The 13,891-nt window shown below is 57.7% G+C and overlaps 4 non-coding genes and 5 pseudogenes across 4 annotated transcripts; all 9 read left to right on the forward strand.

Annotated features, from left to right (window-relative positions):
- Positions 1 to 145: 145 nt before the first annotated feature.
- Positions 146 to 264, forward strand: LOC146715616 (5S ribosomal RNA; annotated as a pseudogene).
- Positions 265 to 2,631: 2,367 nt separating this feature from the next.
- Positions 2,632 to 2,750, forward strand: LOC146715617 (5S ribosomal RNA). Its single transcript, XR_014919840.1, has one exon. It is a non-coding gene; the product is annotated as a 5S ribosomal RNA (ribosomal RNA).
- Positions 2,751 to 4,083: 1,333 nt separating this feature from the next.
- Positions 4,084 to 4,202, forward strand: LOC146715618 (5S ribosomal RNA). Its single transcript, XR_014919530.1, has one exon. It is a non-coding gene; the product is annotated as a 5S ribosomal RNA (ribosomal RNA).
- A 1,927-nt stretch (positions 4,203 to 6,129) lies between these two features.
- LOC146715619 (5S ribosomal RNA) lies at positions 6,130 to 6,248 on the forward strand (annotated as a pseudogene).
- A 699-nt stretch (positions 6,249 to 6,947) lies between these two features.
- LOC146715620 (5S ribosomal RNA) lies at positions 6,948 to 7,066 on the forward strand (annotated as a pseudogene).
- An 820-nt stretch (positions 7,067 to 7,886) lies between these two features.
- LOC146715621 (5S ribosomal RNA) lies at positions 7,887 to 7,995 on the forward strand (annotated as a pseudogene).
- A 1,213-nt stretch (positions 7,996 to 9,208) lies between these two features.
- On the forward strand, positions 9,209 to 9,327 carry LOC146715622 (5S ribosomal RNA; annotated as a pseudogene).
- Positions 9,328 to 11,812: 2,485 nt separating this feature from the next.
- On the forward strand, positions 11,813 to 11,931 carry LOC146715623 (5S ribosomal RNA). The gene has a single exon (XR_014919841.1). It is a non-coding gene; the product is annotated as a 5S ribosomal RNA (ribosomal RNA).
- Positions 11,932 to 13,264: 1,333 nt separating this feature from the next.
- On the forward strand, positions 13,265 to 13,383 carry LOC146715624 (5S ribosomal RNA). The gene has a single exon (XR_014919531.1). It is a non-coding gene; the product is annotated as a 5S ribosomal RNA (ribosomal RNA).
- The last annotated feature ends 508 nt before the right edge of the window (positions 13,384 to 13,891 follow it).

Consider the following 13,891-nt stretch of genomic DNA (forward strand, 5'->3'; position numbering starts at 1 on the left):
CTGTTGGATAAATGCCAAACTGAGCCTTTGGGTTAGGGTATTATGCAAACATGCAGGTATGGTTATAGGATTGTCTTCGTAACTTCAGGTACTTGCCACCTAATCACTTGAATCCATAAATTGAGACATTGTGCTGGGCCCAGCAGCTTACGGCCATACCACCCTGAGCACGCCCGACCTTGTCTGATCTCGGAAGCTAAGCAGGGCTGGGCTTGGTTAGTACTTGGATGGGAGACTGCCTGGGAATACCTGGTGCTGTAAGCCTTTAATTTTCATGTCATTGAACCGCTTTTGATCCAGAGAAGGGGTGTATTAAAAGACCAGAAGCAGCTCCCCATTAATGAGGGCACATTAACGACACTGCTTTTGGCTGTTTTCCAATGTTTTGTGCTGCTAGCTGATGCCACCTACACCACACCAGGGCCTGAGTGACCGGCTGGGGCCACTTACACCACATCAGGGCCTGTGGCTCTGGCTGAGGCCACTTACACCACACCAGGGCCTGTGGCTGCTGGCTGAGGCCAGTTACACCACACCAGAGCCTGTGGCTGCTGGCTGAAGCCACTTACACCACACCAGGGCCTTAGTTGCTATTGAGGCCACTTACACCACACCAGGGCCTGTGGCTGCTGGCTGAGGCCACCTACACCACACCAGGGCCTGTGGCTGCTGGCTGAGGCCACTTACACCACACCAGGGCCTGTGGCTGCTGGCTGAAGCCACTTACACCACACCAGGGCCTTAGTTGCTATTGAGGCCACTTACACCACACCAGGGCCTGTGGCTGCTGGCTGAGGCCACCTACACCACACCAGGGCCCTTTTGCTGCTGGCTGAGGCCACTTACAACACACCAGTGCATGTGGCTTCTGGCTGAGGCCACTTACACCACACCAGGGCCTGTGGCTGCTGGCTGAGGCCACTTACACCACACCAGGGCCTGTGGCTCTTGCTCAGGCCACTCACATCACACCAGGCCCTGCGCTTCTGGCCGAGGCCATCTTCACCAAACCAGGCCCTGTGGTTCTTGCTCAGGCCACTTACACCACACCAGGGCCTGTGGCTCTGGCTTAGGCCACTTACACCACACCAGGGCCTGTGGCTCTGGCTTAGGCCACTTACACCACACCAGGGCCTGTGGCACTGGCTGAGGCCACTTAGACCACACCAGGGCCTGTGGCTGCTGGCTGAGGCCACTCACACCACACCAGGGCCTGTGGCTGCTGGCTGAGGCCACTTACACCACACAAGGGCTTGTGGCTGCTGGCTGAGGCCACCTACACCACACCAGGGCCTGTGGCACTGGCTGAGGCCACTTAGACCACACCAGGGCCTGTGGCTGCTGGCTGAGGCCACTCACACCACACCAGGGCCTGTGGCTGCTGGCTGAGGCCACTTACACCACACAAGGGCTTGTGGCTGCTGGCTGAGGCCACCTACACCACACCAGGGCCTGTGGCTGCTGGCTGAGGCCACCTACACCACACCAGGGCCTGTGGCTCTTGCTCAGGCCACTTACACCACACCAGGGCCTGTGGCTCTTGCTCAGGCCACTTACACCACACCAGGGCCTGTGGCTCTTGCTCAGGCCACTCATATCACACCAGGCCCTGTGCTTCTGGCTGAGGCCACTTAGACCACACCAGGGCCTGTGGCCGCTGGCTGAGGCCACTTACACCACACCAGGGCCTGTGGCTGCTGGCTGAGGCCATCTACACCACACCAGGGCCTGTGGCTGCTGGCTGAGGCGACTTACACCACACCAGGGCCCTTTTGCTGCTGGCTGAGGCCACTTACACCACACCAGTGCCTGTGGCTTCTGGCTGAGGCCACTTACACCACACCAGGGCCTGTGGCTGCTGGCTGAGGCCACTTACACCACACCAGGGCCTGTGGCTCTTGCTCAGGCCACGTACACCACACCAGGGCCTGTGGCACTGGCTGAGGCCACTTAGACCACACCAGGGCCTGTGGCTGCTGGCTGAGGCCACTCACACCACACCAGGGCCTGTGGCTGCTAGCTGAGGCCACTTACACCACACCAGGGCCTTATTTGCTATTGAGGCCACTTACACCACACCAGGGCCTGTGGCACTTGCTCAAGCCACTTACACCACACCAGGGCCTGTGGCACTGGCTGAGGCCACTTAGACCACACCAGGGCCTGTGGCTGCTGGCTGAGGCCACTCACACCACACCAGGGCCTGTGGCTGCTGGCTGAGGCCACCTACACCACACCAGGGCCTGTGGCTGCTGGCTGAGGCGACTTACACCACACCAGGGCCCTTTTGCTGCTGGCTGAGGCCACTTACACCACACCAGTGCCTGTGGCTTCTGGCTGAGGCGACTTACACCACACCAGGGCCTGCGCTTCTGGCCGAGGCCATCTTCACCAAACCAGGCCCTGTGCTGCTTGCTGTGGCCATGTACAACACACCAGGCCCTGTGCTGGTTCCTGAGGCCATCTTCAACAATCCAGGGCCTGTGCTGTTGGATAAATGCCAAACTGAGCCTTTGGGTTAGGGTATTATGCAAACATGCAGGTATGGTTATAGGATTGTCTTCGTAACTTCAGGTACTTGCCACCTAATCACTTGAATCCATAAATTGAGACATTGTGCTGGGGCCAGCAGCTTATGGCCATACCACCCTGAGCACGCCCGACCTCGTCTGATCTCGGAAGCTAAGCAGGGCTGGGCTTGGTTAGTACTTGGATGGGAGACTGCCTGGGAATACCTGGTGCTGTAAGCCTTTCATTTTCATGTCATTGAACCGCTTTTGATCCAGAGAAGGGGTGTATTAAAAGACCAAAAGCAGCTGCCCATTAATGAGGGCACATTAACGACACTGCTTTTGGCTGTTTTCCAATGTCTTGTGCTGCTAGCTGATGCCACCTACACCACACCAGGGCCTGAGTGACCGGCTGGGGCCACTTACACCACATCAGGGCCTGTGGCTCTGGCTGAGGCCACTTACACCACACCAGGGCCTGTGGCTGCTGGCTGAGGCCAGTTACACCACACCAGAGCCTGTGGCTGCTGGCTGAAGCCACTTACACCACACCAGGGCCTTAGTTGCTATTGAGGCCACTTACACCACACCAGGGCCTGTGGCTGCTGGCTGAGGCCACCTACACCACACCAGGGCCTGTGGCTGCTGGCTGAGCCCATTTACACCACACCAGGGCCTGTGGCTGCTGGCTGAAGCCACTTACACCACACCAGGGCCTTAGTTGCTATTGAGGCCAATTACACCACACCAGGGTCTGTGGCTCTTGCTCAGGCCACTTACACCACACCAGGCCTGTGGCACTTGCTCAGGCCACTTACACCACACCAGGGCCTGTGGCTGCTGGCTGAGGCCACTTACACCACACCAGGGCCTGTGGCTGCTGGCTGAGGCCACCTACACCACACCAGGGCATTAGTTGCTATTGAGGCCAATTACACCACACCAGGGTCTGTGGCTCTTGCTCAGGCCACTTACACCACACCAGGGCCTGTGGCTCTTGCTCAGGCCACTTACACCACACCAGGGCCTGTGGCTGCTGGCTGAGGCCACTTACACCACACCAGGGCCTGTGGCTGCTGGCTGAGGCCACCTACACCACACCAGGGCCTGTGGCTGCTGGCTGAGGCCACCTACACCACACCAGGGCCTGTGGCTGCTGGCTGAGGCCACTTACACCACACCAGTGCCTGTGGCTTCTGGCTGAGGCGACTTACACCACACCAGGGCCTGTGGCTGCTGGCTGAGGCCACTTACACCACACCAAGGCCTGTGGCTCTTGCTCAGGCCACTCACATCACACCAGGCCCTGCGCTTCTGGCCGAGGCCATCTTCACCAAACCAGGCCCTGTGCTCCTTGCTGTGGCCATGTACAACACACCAGGCCCTGTGCTGGTTCCTGAGGCCATCTTCAACAATCCAGGGCCTGTGCTGTTGGATAAATGCCAAACTGAGCCTTTGGGTTAGGGTATTATGCAAACATGCAGGTATGGTTATAGCATTGTCTTCGTAACTTCAGGTACTTGCCACCTAATCACTTGAATCCATAAATTGAGACATTGTGCTGGGGCCAGCAGCTTACGGCCATACCACCCTGAGCACGCCCGACCTCGTCTGATCTCGGAAGCTAAGCAGGGCTGGGCTTGGTTAGTACTTGGATGGGAGACTGCCTGGGAATACCTGGTGCTGTAAGCCTTTGATTTTCATGTCATTGAACCGCTTTTGATCCAGAGAAGGGGTGTATTAAAAGACCAGAAGCAGCTCCCCATTAATGAGGGCACATTAACGACATTGCTTTTGGCTGTTTTCCAATTTCTTGTGCTGCTAGCTGATGCCACCTACACCACACCAGGGCCTTAGTTGCTATTGAGGCCAATTACACCACACCAGGGTCTTTGGCTCTTGCTCAGGCCACTTACACCACACCAGGGCCTGTGGCTGCTGGCTGAGGCCACTTACACCACATCAGGGCCTGTGGCTCTGGCTGAGGCCACTTTCACCACACCAGGGCCTGTGGCTGCTGGCTGAGGCCACCTACACCACACCAGGGCATTAGTTGCTATTGAGGCCAATTACACCACACCAGGGTCTGTGGCTCTTGCTCAGGCCACTTACACCACACCAGGGCCTGTGGCTCTTGCTCAGGCCACTTACACCACACCAGGGCCTGTGGCTGCTGGCTGAGGCCACCTACACCAAACCAGGGCATTAGTTGCTATTGAGGCCAATTACACCACACCAGGGTCTGTGGCTCTTGCTCAGGCCACTTACACCACACCAGGGCCTGTGGCTCTTGCTCAGGCCACTTACACCACACCAGGGCCTGTGGCACTGGCTGAGGCCACTTACACCACACCAGGGCCTGTGGCTGCTGGCTGAGGCCACCTACACCACACCAGGGCCTGTGGCTGCTGGCTGAGGCCACTTACACCACACCAGGGCCTTAGTTGCTATTGAGGCCACTTACACCACACCAGGGCCTGTGGCTGCTGGCTGAGGCCACCTACACCACACCAGGGCCCTTTTGCTGCTGGCTGAGGCCACTTACACCACACCAGTGCCTGAGTGACCGGCTGGGGCCACTTACACCACATCAGGGCCTGTGGCTCTGGCTGAGGCCACTTACACCACACCAGGGCCTGTGGCTGCTGGCTGAGGCCAGTTACACCACACCAGAGCCTGTGGCTGCTGGCTGAAGCCACTTACACCACACCAGGGCCTTAGTTGCTATTGAGGCCACTTACACCACACCAGGGCCTGTGGCTGCTGGCTGAGGCCACCTACACCACACCAGGGCCTGTGGCTGCTGGCTGAGGCCACTTACACCACACCAGGGCCTTAGTTGCTATTGATGCCACTTACACCACACCAGGGCCTGTGGCTGCTGGCTGAGGCCACCTACACCACACCAGGGCCCTTTTGCTGCTGGCTGAGGCCACTTACACCACGCCAGTGCATGTGGCTCCTGGCTGAGGCCACTTACACCACACCAGGGCCTGTGGCTGCTGAATGAGGCCACTTACACCACACCAGGGCCTGTGGCTCTTGCTCAGGCCACTCACATCACACCAGGCCCTGCGCTTCTGGCCGAGGCCATCTTCACCAAACCAGGCCCTGTGGTTCTTGCTCAGGCCACTTACACCACACCAGGGCCTTATTTGCTATTGAGGCCACTTACACCACACCAGGGCCTGTGGCTCTGGCTTAGGCCACTTACACCACACCAGGGCCTGTGGCACTGGCTGAGGCCACTTAGACCACACCAGGGCCTGTGGCTGCTGGCTGAGGCCACTCACACCACACCACACCAGGGCCTGTGGCTGCTAGCTGAGGCCACTTACACCAAACCAGGGCCTGTGGCTGCTTGCTGAGGCCATCTTCACCAAACCAGGCCCTGTGCTGCTTGCTGTGGCCATGTAAAACACACCAGGTCCTGTGCTGGTTCTTGAGGCCATCTTCAACAATCCAGGGCCTGTGCTGTTGGATAAATGCCAAACTGAGCCTTTTGGTTAGGGTATTATGCAAACATGCAGGTATGGTTATAGGATTGTCTTCGTAACTTCAGGTACTTGCCACCTAATCACTTGAATCCATAAATTGAGACATTGTGCTGGGGCCAGCAGCTTACGCCCATACCACCCTGAGCACGCCCGACCTCGTCTGATCTCGGAAGCTAAGCAGGGCTGGGCTTGATTAGTACTTGGATGGGAGACTACCTGGGAATACCTGGTGCTGTAAGCCTTTCATTTTCATGTCATTGAACCGCTTTTGATCCAGAGAAGGGGTGTATTAAAAGACCAGAAGCAGCTCCCAATTAATGAGGGCACATTAACGACATTGCTTTTGGCTGTTTTCCAATGTCTTGTGCTGCTAGCTGATGCCACATACACCACACCAGGGCCTGAGTGACCGGCTGGGGCCACTTACACCACATCAGGGCCTGTTGCTCTGGCTGAGGCCACTTACACCACACCAGGGCCTGTGGCTGCTGGCTGAGGCCACCTACACCACACCAGGGCCTTAGTTGCTATTGAGTCCAATTACACCACACCAGGGTATGTGGCTCTTGCTCAGGCCACTTACACCACACCAGGGCCTTAGTTGCTATTGAGGCCAATTACACCACACCAGGGCCTGTGGCTCTTGCTCAGGCCACTCACATCACACCAGGCCCTGCGCTTCTGGCCGAGGCCATCTTCACCAAACCAGGCCCTGTGCTGCTAGCTGTGGCCATGTACAACACACCAGGCCCTGTGCTGGTTCCTGAGGCCATCTTCAACAATCCAGGGCCTGTGCTGTTGGATAAATGCTAAACTGAGCCTTTGGGTTAGGGTATTATGCAAACATGAAGGTAGGGTTATAGGATTGTCTTCGTAACTTCAGGTACTTGCCACCTAATCACCTGAATCCATAAATTGAGACATTGTGCTGGGGCCAGCAGCTTACGGCCATACCACCCTGAGCACGCCCGACCTCGTCTGATCTCGGAAACTAAGCAGGGCTGGGCTTGGTTAGTACTTGGATGGGAGACTGCCTGGGAATACCTGGTGCTGTAAGCCTTTAATTTTCATGTCATTGAACCGCTTTTGATCCAGAGAAGGGGTGTATTAAAAGACCAAAAGCAGCTCCCCATTAATGAGGGCACATTAACGACATTGCTTTTGGCTGTTTTCCAATGTCTTGTGCTGCTAGCTGATGCCACTTACACCACACCAGGGCCTGTGGCTGCTGGCTGAGGCCACTTACACCACACCAGGGCCTGTGGCTGCTGGCTGAGGCCACCTACACCACACCAGGGCCTTAGTTGCTATTGAGGCCAATTACACCACACCAGGGTCTGTGGCTCTTGCTCAGGCCACTTACACCACACCAGGGCCTGTGGCACTGGCTGAGGCCACTTACACCACACCAGGGCCTGTGGCTGCTGGCTGAGGCCACCTACACCACACCAGGGCCTTAGTTGCTATTGAGGCCAATTACACCACACAAGGGCCTGTGGCTGCTGGCTGAGGCCACCTACACCACACCAGGGCCTGTGGCTGCTGGCTGAGGCCACTTACAACACACCAGGGCCTGTGGCTCTTGCTCAGGCCACTCATATCACACCAGGCCCTGCGCTTCTGGCCGAGGCCATCTTCACCAAACCAGGCCCTGTGCTGCTTGCTGTGGCCATGTACAACACACCAGGCCCTGTGCTGGTTCCTGACGCCATCTTCAACAATCCAGGGCCTGTGCTGTTGGATAAATGCCAAACTGAGCCTTTGGGTTAGGGTATTATGCAAACATGCAGGTATGGTTATAGGATTGTCTTCGTAACTTCAGGTACTTGCCACCTAATCACTTGAATCCATAAATTGAGACATTGTGCTGGGGCCAGCAGCTTACGGCCATACCACCCTGAGCACGCCTGATCTCGGAAGCTAAGCAGGGCTGGGCTTGGTTAGTACTTGGATGGGAGACTGCCTGGGAATACCTGGTGCTGTAAGCCTTTCATTTTCATGTCATTGAACCGCTTTTGATCCAGAGAAGGGGTGTATTAAAAGACCAAAAGCAGCTGCCCATTAATGAGGGCACATTAACGACATTGCTTTTGGCTGTTTTCCAATGTCTTGTGCTGCTAGCTGATGCCACCTACACCACACCACGGCCTTATTTGCTGGCTGAGGCCACATACACCAAACCAGGGCCTTAGTTGCTATTGAGGCCAATTACACCACACCAGGGCCTGTGGCTCTTGCTCAGGCCACTTACACCACACCAGGGCCTGTGGCTCTTGCTCAGGCCACTTACACCACACCAGGGCCTGTGGCTCTTGCTCAGGCCACTTACACCACACCAGGGCCTGTGGCTCTTTCTCAGGCCACTCATATCACACCAGGCCCTGTGCTTCTGGCTGAGGCAACTTAGACCACACCAGGGCCTGTGGCTGCTGGCTGAGGCCACTTACACCACACCAGGGCCCTTTTGCTGCTGGCTGAGGCCACTTACACCACACCAGTGCCTGTGGCTTCTGGCTGAGGCGACTTACACCACACCAGGGCCTGTGGCTGCTGGCTGAGGCCACTTACACCACACCAGGGCCTGTGGCTGCTGGCTTAGGCCACCTACACCACACCAGGGCCTTAGTTGCTATTGAGGCCAATTACACCACACCATGGTCTGTGGCTCTTGCTCAGGCCACTTACACCACACCAGGGCCTGTGGCACTGGCTGAGGCCACTTACACCACACCAGGGCCTGTGGCTGCTGGCTGAGGCCACTTACACCACACAAGGGCTTGTGGCTGCTGGCTGAGGCCACCTACACCACACCAGGGCCTGTGGCTCTTGCTCAGGCCACTTACACCACACCAGGGCCTGTGGCTCTTGCTCAGGCCACTTACACCACACCAGGGCCTGTGGCTCTTGCTCAGGCCACTCATATCACACCAGGCCCTGTGCTTCTGGCTGAGGCCATCTTCACCAAACCAGGCCCTGTGCTGCTTGCTGTGGCCATGTACAACACACCAGGCCCTGTGCTGTTTCCTGAGGCCATCTTCAACAATCCAGGGCCTGTGCTGTTGGATAAATGCCAAACTGAGCCTTTGGGTTAGGGTATTATGCAAACATGCAGGTATGGTTATAGGATTGTCTTCGTAACTTCAGGTACTTGCCACCTAATCACTTGAATCCATAAATTGAGACATTGTGCTGGGCCCAGCAGCTTACGGCCATACCACCCTGAGCACGCCCGACCTTGTCTGATCTCGGAAGCTAAGCAGGGCTGGGCTTGGTTAGTACTTGGATGGGAGACTGCCTGGGAATACCTGGTGCTGTAAGCCTTTAATTTTCATGTCATTGAACCGCTTTTGATCCAGAGAAGGGGTGTATTAAAAGACCAGAAGCAGCTCCCCATTAATGAGGGCACATTAACGACACTGCTTTTGGCTCTTTTCCAATGTTTTGTGCTGCTAGCTGATGCCACCTACACCACACCAGGGCCTGAGTGACCGGCTGGGGCCACTTACACCACATCAGGGCCTGTGGCTCTGGCTGAGGCCACTTACACCACACCAGGGCCTGTGGCTGCTGGCTGAGGCCAGTTACACCACACCAGAGCCTGTGGCTGCTGGCTGAAGCCACTTACACCACACCAGGGCCTTAGTTGCTATTGAGGCCACTTACACCACACCAGGGCCTGTGGCTGCTGGCTGAGGCCACCTACACCACACCAGGGCCTGTGGCTGCTGGCTGAGGCCACTTACACCACACCAGGGCCTGTGGCTGCTGGCTGAAGCCACTTACACCACACCAGGGCCTTAGTTGCTATTGAGGCCACTTACACCACACCAGGGCCTGTGGCTGCTGGCTGAGGCCACCTACACCACACCAGGGCCCTTTTGCTGCTGGCTGAGGCCACTTACAACACACCAGTGCATGTGGCTTCTGGCTGAGGCCACTTACACCACACCAGGGCCTGTGGCTGCTGGCTGAGGCCACTTACACCACACCAGGGCCTGTGGCTCTTGCTCAGGCCACTCACATCACACCAGGCCCTGCGCTTCTGGCCGAGGCCATCTTCACCAAACCAGGCCCTGTGGTTCTTGCTCAGGCCACTTACACCACACCAGGGCCTGTGGCTCTGGCTTAGGCCACTTACACCACACCAGGGCCTGTGGCTCTGGCTTAGGCCACTTACACCACACCAGGGCCTGTGGCACTGGCTGAGGCCACTTAGACCACACCAGGGCCTGTGGCTGCTGGCTGAGGCCACTCACACCACACCAGGGCCTGTGGCTGCTGGCTGAGGCCACTTACACCACACAAGGGCTTGTGGCTGCTGGCTGAGGCCACCTACACCACACCAGGGCCTGTGGCACTGGCTGAGGCCACTTAGACCACACCAGGGCCTGTGGCTGCTGGCTGAGGCCACTCACACCACACCAGGGCCTGTGGCTGCTGGCTGAGGCCACTTACACCACACAAGGGCTTGTGGCTGCTGGCTGAGGCCACCTACACCACACCAGGGCCTGTGGCTGCTGGCTGAGGCCACCTACACCACACCAGGGCCTGTGGCTCTTGCTCAGGCCACTTACACCACACCAGGGCCTGTGGCTCTTGCTCAGGCCACTTACACCACACCAGGGCCTGTGGCTCTTGCTCAGGCCACTCATATCACACCAGGCCCTGTGCTTCTGGCTGAGGCCACTTAGACCACACCAGGGCCTGTGGCCGCTGGCTGAGGCCACTTACACCACACCAGGGCCTGTGGCTGCTGGCTGAGGCCATCTACACCACACCAGGGCCTGTGGCTGCTGGCTGAGGCGACTTACACCACACCAGGGCCCTTTTGCTGCTGGCTGAGGCCACTTACACCACACCAGTGCCTGTGGCTTCTGGCTGAGGCCACTTACACCACACCAGGGCCTGTGGCTGCTGGCTGAGGCCACTTACACCACACCAGGGCCTGTGGCTCTTGCTCAGGCCACGTACACCACACCAGGGCCTGTGGCACTGGCTGAGGCCACTTAGACCACACCAGGGCCTGTGGCTGCTGGCTGAGGCCACTCACACCACACCAGGGCCTGTGGCTGCTAGCTGAGGCCACTTACACCACACCAGGGCCTTATTTGCTATTGAGGCCACTTACACCACACCAGGGCCTGTGGCACTTGCTCAAGCCACTTACACCACACCAGGGCCTGTGGCACTTGCTCAGGCCACTTACACCACACCAGGGCCTGTGGCTGCTGGCTGAGGCCACTTACACCACACCAGGGCCTGTGGCTCTTGCTCAGGCCACTTACACCACACCAGGGCCTGTGGCACTGGCTGAGGCCACTTAGACCACACCAGGGCCTGTGGCTGCTGGCTGAGGCCACTCACACCACACCAGGGCCTGTGGCTGCTGGCTGAGGCCACCTACACCACACCAGGGCCTGTGGCTGCTGGCTGAGGCGACTTACACCACACCAGGGCCCTTTTGCTGCTGGCTGAGGCCACTTACACCACACCAGTGCCTGTGGCTTCTGGCTGAGGCGACTTACACCACACCAGGGCCTGCGCTTCTGGCCGAGGCCATCTTCACCAAACCAGGCCCTGTGCTGCTTGCTGTGGCCATGTACAACACACCAGGCCCTGTGCTGGTTCCTGAGGCCATCTTCAACAATCCAGGGCCTGTGCTGTTGGATAAATGCCAAACTGAGCCTTTGGGTTAGGGTATTATGCAAACATGCAGGTATGGTTATAGGATTGTCTTCGTAACTTCAGGTACTTGCCACCTAATCACTTGAATCCATAAATTGAGACATTGTGCTGGGGCCAGCAGCTTATGGCCATACCACCCTGAGCACGCCCGACCTCGTCTGATCTCGGAAGCTAAGCAGGGCTGGGCTTGGTTAGTACTTGGATGGGAGACTGCCTGGGAATACCTGGTGCTGTAAGCCTTTCATTTTCATGTCATTGAACCGCTTTTGATCCAGAGAAGGGGTGTATTAAAAGACCAAAAGCAGCTGCCCATTAATGAGGGCACATTAACGACACTGCTTTTGGCTGTTTTCCAATGTCTTGTGCTGCTAGCTGATGCCACCTACACCACACCAGGGCCTGAGTGACCGGCTGGGGCCACTTACACCACATCAGGGCCTGTGGCTCTGGCTGAGGCCACTTACACCACACCAGGGCCTGTGGCTGCTGGCTGAGGCCAGTTACACCACACCAGAGCCTGTGGCTGCTGGCTGAAGCCACTTACACCACACCAGGGCCTTAGTTGCTATTGAGGCCACTTACACCACACCAGGGCCTGTGGCTGCTGGCTGAGGCCACCTACACCACACCAGGGCCTGTGGCTGCTGGCTGAGGCCATTTACACCACACCAGGGCCTGTGGCTGCTGGCTGAAGCCACTTACACCACACCAGGGCCTTAGTTGCTATTGAGGCCAATTACACCACACCAGGGTCTGTGGCTCTTGCTCAGGCCACTTACACCACACCAGGCCTGTGGCACTTGCTCAGGCCACTTACACCACACCAGGGCCTGTGGCTGCTGGCTGAGGCCACTTACACCACACCAGGGCCTGTGGCTGCTGGCTGAGGCCACCTACACCACACCAGGGCATTAGTTGCTATTGAGGCCAATTACACCACACCAGGGTCTGTGGCTCTTGCTCAGGCCACTTACACCACACCAGGGCCTGTGGCTCTTGCTCAGGCCACTTACACCACACCAGGGCCTGTGGCTGCTGGCTGAGGCCACTTACACCACACCAGGGCCTGTGGCTGCTGGCTGAGGCCACCTACACCACACCAGGGCCTGTGGCTGCTGGCTGAGGCCACCTACACCACACCAGGGCCTGTGGCTGCTGGCTGAGGCCACTTACACCACACCAGTGCCTGTGGCTTCTGGCTGAGGCGACTTACACCACACCAGGGCCTGTGGCTGCTGGCTGAGGCCACTTACACCACACCAAGGCCTGTGGCTCTTGCTCAGGCCACTCACATCACACCAGGCCCTGCGCTTCTGGCCGAGGCCATCTTCACCAAACCAGGCCCTGTGCTCCTTGCTGTGGCCATGTACAACACACCAGGCCCTGTGCTGGTTCCTGAGGCCATCTTCAACAATCCAGGGCCTGTGCTGTTGGATAAATGCCAAACTGAGCCTTTGGGTTAGGGTATTATGCAAACATGCAGGTATGGTTATAGCATTGTCTTCGTAACTTCAGGTACTTGCCACCTAATCACTTGAATCCATAAATTGAGACATTGTGCTGGGGCCAGCAGCTTACGGCCATACCACCCTGAGCACGCCCGACCTCGTCTGATCTCGGAAGCTAAGCAGGGCTGGGCTTGGTTAGTACTTGGATGGGAGACTGCCTGGGAATACCTGGTGCTGTAAGCCTTTGATTTTCATGTCATTGAACCGCTTTTGATCCAGAGAAGGGGTGTATTAAAAGACCAGAAGCAGCTCCCCATTAATGAGGGCACATTAACGACATTGCTTTTGGCTGTTTTCCAATGTCTTGTGCTGCTAGCTGATGCCACCTACACCACACCAGGGCCTGAGTGACCGGCTGGGGCCACTTACACCACATCAGGGGCTGTGGCTCTGGCTGAGGCCAGTTACACCACACCAGGGCCTGTGGGTTCTGGCTGTGGCGACTTACACCAAACCAGGGCCTGTGGCTGCTGGCTGAGGCCACTTACACCACACCAGGGCCTTAGTTGCTATTGAGGCCAATTACACCACACCATGGTCTGTGGCTCTTGCTCAGGCCACTTACACCACACCAGGGCCTGTGGCACTGGCTGAGGCCACTTACACCACACCAGGGCCTGTGGCTGCTGGCTGAGGCCACTTACACCACACAAGGGCTTGTGGCTGCTGGCTGAGGCCACCTACACCACAC

The sequence above is a fragment of the Copadichromis virginalis genome, linkage group LG3, assembly GCF_057382275.1.
Source record: "Copadichromis virginalis isolate Kocher_CV1m ecotype Utaka linkage group LG3, C_Virginalis_male_GT1.1, whole genome shotgun sequence".
NCBI classification, from domain to species: Eukaryota; Metazoa; Chordata; class Actinopteri; order Cichliformes; family Cichlidae; genus Copadichromis; species Copadichromis virginalis.